Below are 13,858 nucleotides of genomic sequence, written 5' to 3'. Positions count from 1 at the left end.
AGGCGCACTCGGGCCGGCCGCCGGGCTTCCGCGCCGCCATCTTGAGAGCGGCTGAGGGGCGGGGAGCCGTGCTGGGCCTCCATGTTGGGAAGGTCCCTGCCTGCCCTTCCTGAGTCAAGCCTGAGTTAGCGGGGAGGAAGGGAGAGCGCTCCATGAGGGGAATCTCCTCACGAAGGACATTTAGGGACATAAACTAAAGCACAGCAAGTTCCACCTCAACTTGAGGAAGAACTTATTTCTGTGAGCGTGGTAGAGCACTGGGACAGACTTCTGCAGGGAGGGCGTGGAGTGTGCCTCTCTGGGGAAATGCCAAACTCACCTGGACCTTCCTGTGTCGATTGCTCCAGGTGACCCTGCCTTGGTAAGGGTGAGACTGGGTGATCTCCAGAGAGCACTACCAACCCTAATGATTCTGGGATCTGCAACGGCCCTCGTGAGCGACATTATTAGGAAGGAATGCTTCCTTTTGAGGGTGGTGGTGCCCTGCCACAAGTTGCCCAGAGAAGCTGTGGCTCCCCCTCAATCCCTGGAAGTGTCCAAGGCCAAGCTGGACAGGGTTTGGAGCAAACAGGGATAGTGAAAAGTGTCCCTGCCTATGGCAGGGTGTGGAATGAGAGTCTGCTGAGGTACAGCAGCCCTTGAGACACATCTGCCCTCATCACCAGCTGCACAGGACTGTCAGTACCGGAGAAAGTAACAACAGTGTCTGTGCTCAGAGCCCTGCTGGCCCTCAGCCTGCTGCCATCTTCCAACCCACTACATACAGGAGGTTTTGAGGAGCAGCTCAACAGAGCAGGTTAAAAGGGTTACCAGCTGCCAGGTAAAACTTGCTCGCTCAGGATTGCTGCAAAATATACATTTTTGTCTCTGTGTGTGATGGGGATGCTTTGGAGCACTGTGCCACTGCACTGAGGATCTGCCCAGGGAAGAAGAGAGATAAAAGGCCTAAATCAGCTCTTACACTTAGGAGGCAAAGGGGCTTTCCTGCATTAGTGTATCCCTGAAGGGCAACCTAGGCTTGGGTTTGGATGTCCACCAAAAACCTTTAGAAAAAAGGCTTTTGAAGGATGACTACAAGTCTGAGGACAGGCACTGCAGAGGGAAAAAGCTAAAAATTAAGATAAGTTTAAGATTAATTAAGTTTATCCCAAGGAACAAGTAAATTGCCAGGAAAAGCCTGACAAAAATACAAATTGTCTGTAAGCTCACGTGTTGACTGTGAAAAAGATAATGTGATAAATAGGGGCGTGTAATTCTAAAATAAAACATATGGGCTGCTCTGCTTCTCTGGCATTTCATTGGATTCCCTAATTTTACATTTCAGTTCTCAAGTATATGCAGTTTCTGCCTAATTGGATGAAGCATTATTACCAGTGATAGAAAGCAGGAAACTCCCTGCTCTATTGCAGAAAGAAATTCCTACAAACGGATTTAGCCTTTATTAGTTTGCCAAAATGTTCAAATCCTTTATAAAAAGGAATTTTTAAAATGTATTTGTTCTACTACAAGGGCTTTATTTTCTGAACACCAAAATTGGCTTGCAACAAAAGGAAAGGGAATGAGCAATGGTAACATCATTTCCTGTGCTCCAATTTGGAAGGCCCAGTATAGTCTGAGAGTTTCATTACTGTGCTAGTACAATTAATCAGAATATATTCCTAGATATTCTTCCAGTTCTGATTAAATCTGTGTCCTTTTCAATGATTAAACTGGGATGACAGAGGACATCCCATAGTGTATGATACCATTACTGAAATTCATCTCATAAGTGTGTCCATAGCCAAAAAGAAAGTCTTTGTGAAAGCCTTTCTCCTTTGTAGGTTGACTCTAATTCCTAAATGTATTTTGTATTTGTATTTTGTATTGCTTCAGTCAGGTTCATTCAATCTTAAAAACAATCTTTCCATGGGAGGCTATCATGTGCAAGTGCATTTTGTAAACTTATTATGCTAAGAGACAGTTACCCAGATTGGAATTCAGGCGTGTTGATGGGAAGTGACACTATTGTGGATGGTATTTCTCTTTCAGGAATAAAAAGTAGGCTTTGTTCACAATGTCAGCTAAGCCAGCACTAGATTCACTCACTCAACTTTCTGTACCTGATGTCAGTTCAGGCATGAGTACACTTTCTGACAGTTCTATTAATAGAAGACCTAACTACAGCACTGAAGACTGAAAGGTTATATGAAACAATTCTATTTCTATTACATTCTGTTAATCAAAATCATTCTGTATTGTTCACCATTAGGTCACTCAGTGGCAATTACCTGACTTAAGAAAGTTTTCTGTGGTCTCCTATACTTTGTGTATGATTTTCCTTGTAAAGAACATAGGAGACTGTAGGTTGGAAAAGAAAGGATTTGGTGTATGCTGTCACAAATGACCTGGATTCCTTTATTCTGGCAACAAATTCAACCCTGGTTTATAAAAGTAGTATATGTCATTATGGCAGTTTGAAGTGCTCTAACACTGCTCTGTGAAATCACCTTGTGTGCAGCTGCAAAAAGTCCAACATGGGCACGGTGGTGAGGGCAGGTGTGTGACCAAGGCTTAAACTAGTTTAATGTTTCCTTGCAGCAGTAAAGACTCTGTGGAATCCCATCATGAAAATGGAGCTGTCAGGCCACAGCAGCGGGGAACTCTGCTGGCTTGCATCTCATGTTGCCTGTCCTTAAACACACCAGGCTGTCTGAAAAGATGGAGAAGCCTTTCCCTGCTAGATGGAGTGATCTTCCATTCTGTTTATAGCTACTTTCTGTACTGCCTGTGCACAAACACCTTGTCCTACTGTTTGTTGAGGCAACATGCACCACATTTGAGGAAAAGATCTCGAGATAGGTGAGATTAGTTTTTTGAATTTGTTTTACTGTCCCTGGCATGCAGCCTCTCTGCAGCCATTTCTCTCATCTCTGCATTGAGTGGAAGGGCAATAAGAATTTAGATTACTTTCTCTTTTCTGAGACCATTTCTGGTATAATGACTGTTCAGCTCTGACAGCCATTTGCTGTGGTCCTTACTGCATTAATCTTTCCCTTGGCAAGGTTATATTATCATAATAATTCATCTCATGATTAGAATAGGAAATCCTGGACTTTTTCTGTCACCTTAAAAAGGATCAAAGCTTCGCATTCAGCATTTTACTTTTCTTGAATATGATGTCTCTTGTTTGACTTTCTCCCCAGCTCCTCCTTCACAACACAAATCACAGATTACACTGGTATAGTTTCTGTTCTTTAGAGTCTTCCAGGTGGATTCACACTGTTAACATCATCTGCTCCCTTACTTCAGCTTCTTGGCAAACTCAAAAAGCTGATGGTAAGATAGACACAGCTCCCTGTAACAAGGCTCCTCTAATTTTACAAGCTAGAGTCAGTGAAGAGACATTTTAAATGGTAGCATTGTGAAGTATCATTTTTTAGGCTTAAAAACAGTTCCTGTTAGGCAAAAAGGGACCATTTATATGTCCTTTGAAACATTTGCAGGCTTGGGTTTCTTGCAGTTTATATCTAGCAAACAGTAAAGGCTAAGTGTTTTAAAGGCTTTCCAGATCCAAGTTGTCACCAGGAAATAATATCAGTTTGCTGAGCAGTTCTGTGTTCCTGTCTATCCCCTAGCACTTGATTGTGCTGTGCTTTTATTGATACATAAGTAGTTTTCTCTAAGGAATCTCTTTTTTTGAATAAGCCTTGACTGAGTTTACTTGGGAGTAGTAAAATCTAAATTATTTCTTCATTATTGTATGTGGAGGTAAAAGTTGGCCATTACCATGCATATGCATCATAAAGAAAAATGCTCTGAAAACTCCTTGTGAATAGAGAAATTGGGAAAAAGGAGGTAGCAATTAATTGTATTTTTTGTTTGATTCATACCTCCTTGCTGGCTTGAATAAGAGCATAACAAAGACTAAAAAGCCTAAAAGCTGTTTTGTTCCCACTCTGGTGTGACCTATAAATAAAGTGGGGACTAAACTTGGACTGAACACATCAGTCTGGGCTCAAGTATTTGTGCTGAGTTCAAGGCTACTCCTACAGAACAGGTTCAAAAGTTTAACTGTTACTCAAATGTTGCTGGGCTCACGTTTCACTGGAAGTGGGGGTGTGTGTGAAGTGTGATTTCCTGGAAAAATATGGACCAGTGGATCGGTAGCATGGCAAACAGAGAGAAGCCTGGTACAGGAATTGCTGCAGCTGCTGTAATGCATCTCTTCAGAGCTTGCCTCTGTGCAGGGCATGATGAAAATACTGACATTGACTTGTATGGTAGCAGTGCTCAGCTTCTCCAGCTCAGATCAGGGTCCTGCTGTGTTAACACTAATCCATGATGATCTCCTGTAGAGGTAAGAATCTCCATTCTTCCCTACCAGTCCAAATAGTCAGCATGGACATGCATGGCAGTCCATGGTGCTAAATATTCTTACCCAAGATACCAGAGCAAGCCCTGGAGCCAGAAATAGGAGCTAGTCCTGACTTATATTCCCTGATAAATGAAACCACAATGACCCTAATGTTCAAACCTCATCCTGTGTCTGTCTATCATTTCTTCATAAATCCAGCAGTATTCCCGCTAGGTCACAGACCACAGATAAAGGCTTTAGTTGTGGCATGAAGCATGGACCATGATTGCTCTCCGAGGAGAGCAGATGTAGATGTAGACTAAGTTGTTCACTGAAGGGTGACACCTAAACAAAGTGTTTTGACCTGACGTTTGGGTAAGATTTCTGGTATGAATCAGGCTTGACAGGAATGGTTGTGGTAAAACAGTCTCTGGATCTGCAGGAAATCCTTATGGATTCTGATGGTGGTGTTGATTCAGGCTTTTGCAGAAAGGTGCTGTTTAAGAGCTGGGTAAACCAGAATGACCTTGTTCCGAACTTTATTTGTGTAAGTTTAAACTATTACTTAAACTGATAACGTTCTCAGCTGGGAAACAGACGTGCCTAGTCATTAGTGTTAGGAGAGGGTAAAATGACCCCTGAGAGGTGATCACTTTACACAACATGGACATAATTCCCTCAGAATTCGATTTCTTTCCTTATTATTAGTTTAAAAAAACGATCAAAATAAATCTGCAAACAAAAGCAGCAGAAGTTAATGATGAAAGACTGTCTTAAATCCAACGTAGTTATGGGGAGGGTTAAACTAAAATGAAAGTTGCAATTTTCTAACTCATATTTCTAAAGAATTGAGTGTAAGAAACCTTTGCTCTGCAACCTGAAAGCCTGACCTAATTGACAATCAGTTTAATATACCTGATGGAAAGCAGTCATGAGATCCACTGCTGTGTCAGTGTTCAGTCCTTGGAACAAACACAGGGTTTGAAATATGAGGTAGGTCATAATTGATTTGCCTTTTATGAAATGCTGGCATGGAAGAAAATAAACATCAGAATTCTTTCTTGAAGAAACAAGGACATATGCTCCAGAATGGTTATTTGTATGTAAATTTGATGCCAGAAGTTAAAATACTGTTTTCAATACTTCCTTTTTCTATTGTTGGCTTAAACAAGAGAGTTAAATACTTGATTCATTATTTAAAATGGCAAGCTGGAAATACAAATTTACATAATTTATTTTATATTTATAATTTTTAATTACGTTCTTAAATAGCAGATTCCATGTGCTTGGCATGAAATTACTTTTTGACAGCCAATATTACTGGAGTCATTGACTTAAGATATGTGAACATATATCTTTTCAAACTGCTGATTTTGTTCTTTAATCCATCAAGTACTATTTTGTTTATTAGATGCTGTGAGCTTTTAACTGAGTCTTTCTGTTAAGTTACATTTGATGGAATTTGCTTAAAATGCACCAAGGAGTCATTAAAAATGAGAAATAAAAATTTGGTTTTAGCTCCCCCCACTTCCAAGATATTCATATCATCAGATCTCATCCTCCCACAAGTTAGATTTAAGCATCCCACACCTTGATTTTGCACAAAGTTTGGAAAAGGAAAAATCAAACTGGCTTTCTTTTCCAAATCCATGTTTGGTTTCCATCTCTTAATGAACCAGGCATCAAAATGAACTTGTTGAATAAACTCAGATGAAGACATTTCTTTCTGCACCTGCAGATGAAGCTCTGCTGTAAGGAGCTGGTTCAGCACTCCACATGCTATTTCCAGCCACTTACTCAGTTACACCCACCAGTTCAGTGTTTTGACTTTCTCTGAAATTTCTGCAGCAAGCCTGAACTACTGGTATATTCTGTACTTTGTGATGCTGGATTCCATGGCGTGTGGGCTGCCCTTATTTCACATTTTATTTTAGATAGGGCTGTTTTTAAAAGAACAGACATACTTGGTTTAAAATAAAGAATTACACTTTAAAAGTTGTTTTTCCTTTTAACTTGCTAAATTCTTTACTTTTTCTCACATTTTATAAAATATATCCCAAAAATTAATTTTGCAAAATGTATCTGAGCTGATGTCTCTTACCTCAAATTGTGGAAATTGTTGATTATGAGATATCTAAAGGGCTTGGCAAGAAAGTTAATTTTTTTCCTGGAGCAGTAAACTTGCAGTTCTTTCAAATATGCTCATATTTGTACCTGACACATTCTGGTGCCTTTGCAAGTACAAAATTAGTGCAGTGCACAAAAGGGAAGGAAATATGTCTGCAGCCAGGGAAGGATTGGACAGAAACTGCCCAGAGATGAAGGGAGCAGTGAATCCAGATGTAACCTGCACAAGGGCTCTATGAGAGCATGAGCAACACGACCTGCACTGCACAGCTCAAGGGCCAAATCCCTTAATGTGGATGCACTTAGAGATGTTACGTGAGGATTAGTCCCCTCAAGGAAGCAAAATAGGTTAAGATAGTGTAAGTCCAGCCATCAGTGGGCTATACTTTATCATATAATACAGTATTTGCCTCTACTAGAAAATTACACAAGCACAATTATTGTATTATACATGGGAACTGTGGAACTGAATTGAATTTCACCTGAAGGCCGGGGGAAAAGCTGGGCTTTGGAGCACCAAGCAGGTCTGTTGTGGAAAGAGGTGGGTGGACCAAAGGGATGAACAGCTCGGACCTGTGGAGTCTGGTGATCTCAGTGTGTGGCTGTGTGGGACTGCTTTGGTTTTCTGTCAGGACTAACAACTTGTTGGAGGAGGAGAAAAGGGGGAGGGGGAATGGAGGCAGTGAAAACACAGGTGGCTTCAGTTATATTTGGCTTTTTGAACAGATTAATCACTTTGTTGATTTACACTGTCCTTATTCTCTACTTTTAAATCATTTCTTAAGGAAACATTTTAATGAACTGAGTCAGAAGATATTCTATTGACATAAGGCTTTTTGGAAGGTAAAGATTTTTTTTTTTTAATAGTTTGGAAAATTGATTTATTGCAGTTCTTCCATGACTGCCAATTAATTCCTGCAACCATTCTGAACTTTGAAACAAAGCCTCTTCTTAGCTTCATTTAACTTCAGGATTTACAATAATAAATCTCATGACACTTTTTTTTCAAGCAAATGTATCAGCTGAAGTTGATATTAATGCTCTATTATGAACAGTATCCAAAAAGCTACTTTGAAGTACGGAAAAGAGACTTCGCTGCTTGCTGGCTCGTAGGAATAAAGAGATAACAGTTCTTCCACTGGTACTGAACTTGTCTTAAGCAAAAGTAGCTTCTAAAGTCATGAGAAGAAAATTCTTTTATTAGCAGCCTGAGATTCTGTGTTCTTAAACTTTCTCAAAAGTGTGTGAAGTGTGCAAATGCCAGCATGACTCCAGGAAAGACAGAAAGGCCAGAGTTTATTCATATACCTCATCATTTTGCATGTAAGACATCCTGAGACCATCTTCAGAGCAGGTAAAATTTCTGGTATCAAGAGTGAATGGAAGGAGATTGTGAATGAAATTAATAGAAACAAGTTGGATTTCTATATTTTTACTTTAATACTGCTAAGAAATTAATAAATTATTCATATAGTAATTTTATTACTGTGGTTTTAAATTTTGTGAAGAACATTGTATTCAAACCAGAGCTTTAAGAACCAAGTGCTGAAGCCTGAAAACTTCTTATACATTAGTTAACATGAATCAGATGTTAAGTAGAAATGTGCAAGTGTTTCAAAGTTTTAATGTTTATTGTTTTCTTTCTCCCTTTAAATTATTTATGGTACCATTTGCTTTAGGACTGCAGGCTTGAGGTCCCTTTGCTTTAGCAAAGGAAATTAGTAGCAGAGAGTTCTTCCCAACTATTTTCTCCAAGGTCACCAATATAACTGATAGAACATCCTTTCCACACTTGATGGTTTTTTTGCTCCATGTTCATGGGGGGTTTGGGGTTTTTTTAATTTTGTTGTTGTTGTTGTTGTTGTTGTTGTTTTATGGTGGGTTTTTTTTGTTTGTTTTGGAGTTTTATTATTATTATTGTTTTGTTTCATTAAAAGTAGATGTTTGACTGGTAAAGATTTTCACAGACTTTTAAAATCTTTGGTGGATTAAAATCAAACAGAAGATGCCCAGGACAAAAGTGACTCTAGCTACTTTCTCCATTTGTTCTCTTGTTGTTGAACTGGGAGCTGCCCTCTGCCTAAGGTGGGTACCTATCACTGATAGTATAGATAGATTTTAATCCCAATTCCCTATCTAAATTGCATTATAACTTTAAGAACTTCCAAATATTTGCATAATAACTGTCATAAAAATCAGCATCCTGGGGTTAGTGCTTAAAAATGACCAAGTTTTCTTTTGTTGCTGGCAGAATTTGTTTCACAGTGCTATCTCTTAAGCATGGCTATAGTCAATTCATGTACCTACCCTTCCCAAAAGGGTGAATACAGCCTCACTTTGCCTTGCTGGAAGCACTGAGTGACAGTTAATCTCTTTGTGCAGGATTTACTTCTGGGAAATAATTACATTCTCAATACTTAATTAGACTAATTTAAATCAATGTTTATTCACATTTTTAGTTAACTCTGAGCTTAACATTCTCCGTAGTGGTCAAAATACTGTGTTCACTGCAGTTCTTCCCTTTCAGTCTGGAGGAAGTGAGGCTGGAAAGAGAGAGGCCTCAAAGGGAAAGGCCTCCATTTTTGTTCTGTCAATGCTTGTCTGTTTGTCATGTCTCATAATAAATGGCTTCTGTCTCCTTTGCTGTTGTCTTAATGAAGAGGACTCTGGTGTATCACAGTGAAGACTGCAGTGGTCAACTAATGATTCTTCTGGGGATGAATGTTTCACTGTGGTAGAAAGGTCAAAACATAGGTTAAATAGACATTTAATTCCAGTGTTTTCTTCCAGAATCCAAGCAGATGTCACAGCCCTTTTCTGCTATAATTGTATCAGAAGCATCCAGAATCCCAAAATGCAAGAAATTCACTTATCAGCTATACCAAAAAAGATAAGCTTGAGCTAAAAAAATGGTAAAGGGCAAAGCAGATAAACTGGTTGGTGAAATAGTATCTTTGGTGCACAGTTACTATAATTCCTCACTTCTCTTGACCTCCAGGAGCTGCTCTGTGCTTGACTGAATCTCAGCTAGAAGAGGCAGCTCTGTTCCAGCGATGTGCAGCTTTCTCCTTTGTCTGATGTTAATGCCAAATGTTCTCATTTGCAAAGGAGGTCTTTGCTTTTCTTTCTGTTTTCTCAGAGAAGAAGAAGGGAGCAGTTAATAGAATTGAAGTGCATTTATCTTTTGCTGCTCTGTGATTATGTGCTGGAACTGTAATTTCTTCTGCTATACCTTTTGGGACAGAATTATAGGGATACAACCAAGGAGTATGTCACCTGTGAGATAAGTTATCTAGCTAAGCTCCCCAAGAACTTTTTTGTAAAGCTGCAGTTTGTTTCCTGATTTAAAAGATGAAGGAGAAGAGTCTGAACTAGCTTCCCTGCCCAACCAAAAGCATAATCTGCATTCCAGGAAGTAGGAAGCTATATAGAGCTTATTTGTCAGTAATAATAAAATAGTATGTTTTATACTTTAGTATGTGTAAATTTTATTTGCTGCCAGTGAATCCACCCTGGGTTTTGTGCTATTACTCAGGCAACAAGAAAGAAAGCATTTTAGATGGAAATTCAGGGTGAGGAGTAAAAAGGATGTGGTGACTAAAACCAGCATTTATTGAAACTCACAGAATGAGAATCTTCCTAGCAGATATTTTCCAATTAAGTGTCTAGTGGATCAGGTAGCTGGTTTTCTTGACGTTTTTGGTAGTAGTGGACTACTATAAAGATTGTTAGTCTGGATGGGTGAGGCTCTTGCAGCATATTTGTTCCACAAGATACAGACAGAGACTCAAATTAAATAATGGCTCACACATGTATTTCTGCCTGCAAAGGTGAAGAAAAACTGTTGGCAATCTAATTTTGATTATGCAGGTACTAAATTTCATGCTAAAATATGAAATATTTCCTAACAGCTTTTGACATCATTAGCAGTTGCTACCTGAGTGTTAATCATGGCTAATGTAGCTGCAAGCAGCACACAGAGATAGAGCACATCCAACAAAGTACAGGTGCAGAATTTCTCAAACTTCCCTTGGAAGGAGAGTGCTCAGGCTCCCTCCCTCCCAGCTGTGTATTCCAAGGCAATAACAGCTTGGCAAATGTGCATCAGTCTGGAGGGCTGAAAGGCAAGAAAAATATACCCATTAGTAGCTGAGTCATCTCTGGAGTTTTGTAATATAGACTTTTATGAGAACAGGATCAAGTGTTGATTCTGTAATAAATCTGTAACTGAAAATTATGATACTTTTATACATTATTAGATTTCTTGAGTTGCCTGCCCTCCTGTCAGGCTGGTCACTGCTTGGTTTGAGCTGTCAAACTGCTGCCCCTCCAGACATGCAGCCCAGGTGTTCATGTCTCACTCCAAGTCTGCCTTTATGTTTTAGCACTGCAGATTTGGTTCAAGACCAAAGTGAGTTATTGTGCAGCCTTTGTACAAGCAGTGACAAACCTCAAACCCCCACAGCCTCTTACCTGAATGTCTCACTCTGCAGCTCTTTTGCAGTCACTATAAATGTCTTTGAATCTCCTTGGAGTGGAATATTTCAGGTGGGTCTGGACATGCATTTATTGAGCTGTTTACCAGATGGATGTTAAATTTCACTTTTTTGATCTTGTCAGACACTAAAATTATTAAGTTGTGCACCAATCCAAATGTAATTATTTGCAGAACCTCATGATTTATGAATTTGCTTCCATTACAACAGGCTTAAAATACATACACCTTAAAATGCAGACCAGTCTTATATGTTCTGCATTAACTTCATGCTTGTTGATTCTAACTATATTGCAGCAATTAAATATATACTTGCAAATGCACACAAGTATGTATTTTCTTTTGGTTGCTTTATGTTGTCTGTCTGGGTAATGCATGAGAGAGATACCAAAAGCAGCTTATTTCTTTCTTCCTAAAATCAGTATTGTTAGATCTAGTCAACAATGAATATTATTTTCATATTTAGTTTTTCACAGATTTTGTTGCTGTTTGCTATTCAGTGGCTTAATAAGCTTCTTTTTAATACATGTCTGGAAATGGTTTGGAGTGAATCAGGATAACAAAATACTTTCAATTTATATCTTTCTGACATCTTGGTTCACTATTAATGCCTCTTCTGATGTAGCTTTCTGGGAAAGCTCTGGCAAAGCTCCAAAGCTGTTCACGGATGTGGCAGCATCCACCATTAGAGGATATTTGGATAAATAAATACATTCAAAGGCATTTTGTAGTAAATACTTGGAAATCCTCTCAGGGAAAGCCAGAAGCTCTCACACAGGTTGAGTGTCAGCAGTCCTGTCGGGATTCAGGTGTGGCACATTTGTTGGCCTGCTGAGGATCAGCCAGCCGCTTTAACTACCACCAAACATCTCTGTTCATCTGGGGGGTCTCAGTTGCCTCTGCCAGGCTCAGCCTTCAAAACAACTTTTGGTACCTCAGCCAGATTCCAAATGGTGTAAGAAAATATGTTGCTCTCTCTCAGGACTAGTGCCAAACATGAGAATAACGAGGTTCTGACTTACTGCTCTCATGGGAGGGTTTAACTGCATGGCACAGCAATGAGATCTCATGCTCAAATGAACCACCAAGAGAACAGAGCTTCTGAAGGAGTATGACAGGCATAAAAAGCTGCTTTTTATATTGCATGGGCACCTGGCACCGACAGGGTAAGCTGTGGAGGCAAACACTACACTTTGTTCCAAGAAAGGAACTGCCTGACTGACAGAACAAATAAGGAATAATTTTAATTGGCTATAACGAAGTGAGCTGTGATCTTGCCTGACAAAAGTTGACTTGTATTGTACAGTGGCATTCTATATATGCCCACAATGGGGATTGTCACAAACTTTTAGTGGAAGTTTTTGGTGCAGTGTGGTCTGGGCAAACATGAAAATTGTGTTTGGAGAACAGGACAAGCATGCAGTTAAGGCAGGGTGGCTATCAAGGAATGGTGGCTATAGGAGCTGAGGAAGGCAAAGTCTCAGGGGCCCTTTTAAAAACCGCTGCAGATTTGTACCCAGCAGTGAAACCCAGAGGGAGTGCAAGGAGGTGGCTTGTGACATTGAGGGAAGGGAGGAGGGGGATGTGTAGACAGAGGTGATGGCACCAGTGGCCAGGTAGTACAGCAACAAAAAGCATGAAGTGGGATCTGGAAACTTTAATGAAGGGCAAAAAGGGAATCAAAAGAAGTGTTCAGAACTGATGGATTTGGGTTTGTGAGGAACATTTTGTTTAATCTGACTCTGTCTTTGGAAAATTTGGAGTGTGTAAATTCTGTTCTATAAAGCAAAATCGTGTTCTTGCCACAGCAGTTATATTAGAAACCTGCTTTTGGCCATCTCAAAACATCAGCTCTAGCAGTAAACGTCACTGAGAGCAATACAGGATGTGCCCTGGATACTCCGACGACGCTTGGATCAAGAGACATTTAAAGTATCCAAAGTGAGAGTTAAACCCTGATGAGCTGTCCCGTGAGTCCTTCCTTACAAGGTCTGAGCTGTGGCCGGGCATCAAACACGGAAAATATTCCCGGGAAAGGCCTCGGAGGCCGGGCGGGAGCGGGCGGGAGCGGGCGGGGCGGCGGCGCCGCGCCGGCCTTGGGGCGCCACCCAGCGGCGCGGCCCCGCCAGAGCGCGCCGCGGCTCCTCAGGGGCCTGCGAGCGGCGTGCGATCGCTCCTTCTGGTTCTGCTCTGTGCACGGCTCGCCTTGGAGGTAAAACTCCTGCTTTCTACGGAATTGTGCTGATTCTTTATTGCTTCCAAGAACTTCCAAAGAACTCTTGATTTCGCTGGGTTAGTTAAGCACTGGGATAGTACGGATGAGGTGACATCGCTCAGAGAACATCCTGTGGTCTATAACACAGGAGATAAAAGGAGGAGAAGACAGAATGAAATACTCGTGTTGAGCACATGGAAGCAAAGGACTCTGCATTTTGCAAAAGGGCCAAAAATGGTAGGTGCTAATTTGTTTTTCAGTTAGTCTAAAGTGTGAAATACCCAGTTCTCAAAAAAAGCCCAACCACAGACCTGTGTCTACATGCATGAGTCATGAACCATAAGCAGTCCTTCTTCAAATTAGCTGCCTCACTCTTAAACTCTTAGAGTTTGCTGGTAATTTTCACTTTAAATATTATTAATAGGGTGCAAAAAAACAAATTAGCTTCTGAAGTTGGTAATCCATAAAGCTCAAAAGACATGTGACTGAATACTTATAAAAATGTGAGTAGACAGAAGAAAGAAGGCACATAAAGGTGTCTATGTGTGCCAAAAGAACAAGAATGTCTTCCTGTGCCCTCTCCTCCTCCCCTTTTGGACCTGTTTTTTGGGGGAGAAAGGGGAAAACAGCCCTGTTTTAAAGGCTGATTGTTTTCTTTCTTTCTTTCTTTCTTTCTTTCTTTCTTTCT

The sequence above is a fragment of the Pyrgilauda ruficollis genome, unplaced genomic scaffold (genome assembly GCF_017590135.1).
Source record: "Pyrgilauda ruficollis isolate IOZ18807 unplaced genomic scaffold, ASM1759013v1 scaffold168, whole genome shotgun sequence".
NCBI lineage: Eukaryota > Metazoa > Chordata > Aves > Passeriformes > Passeridae > Pyrgilauda > Pyrgilauda ruficollis.
The sequence above is the reverse complement of the archived record's forward strand: the minus strand, read 5'-3'. Positions refer to the sequence as shown.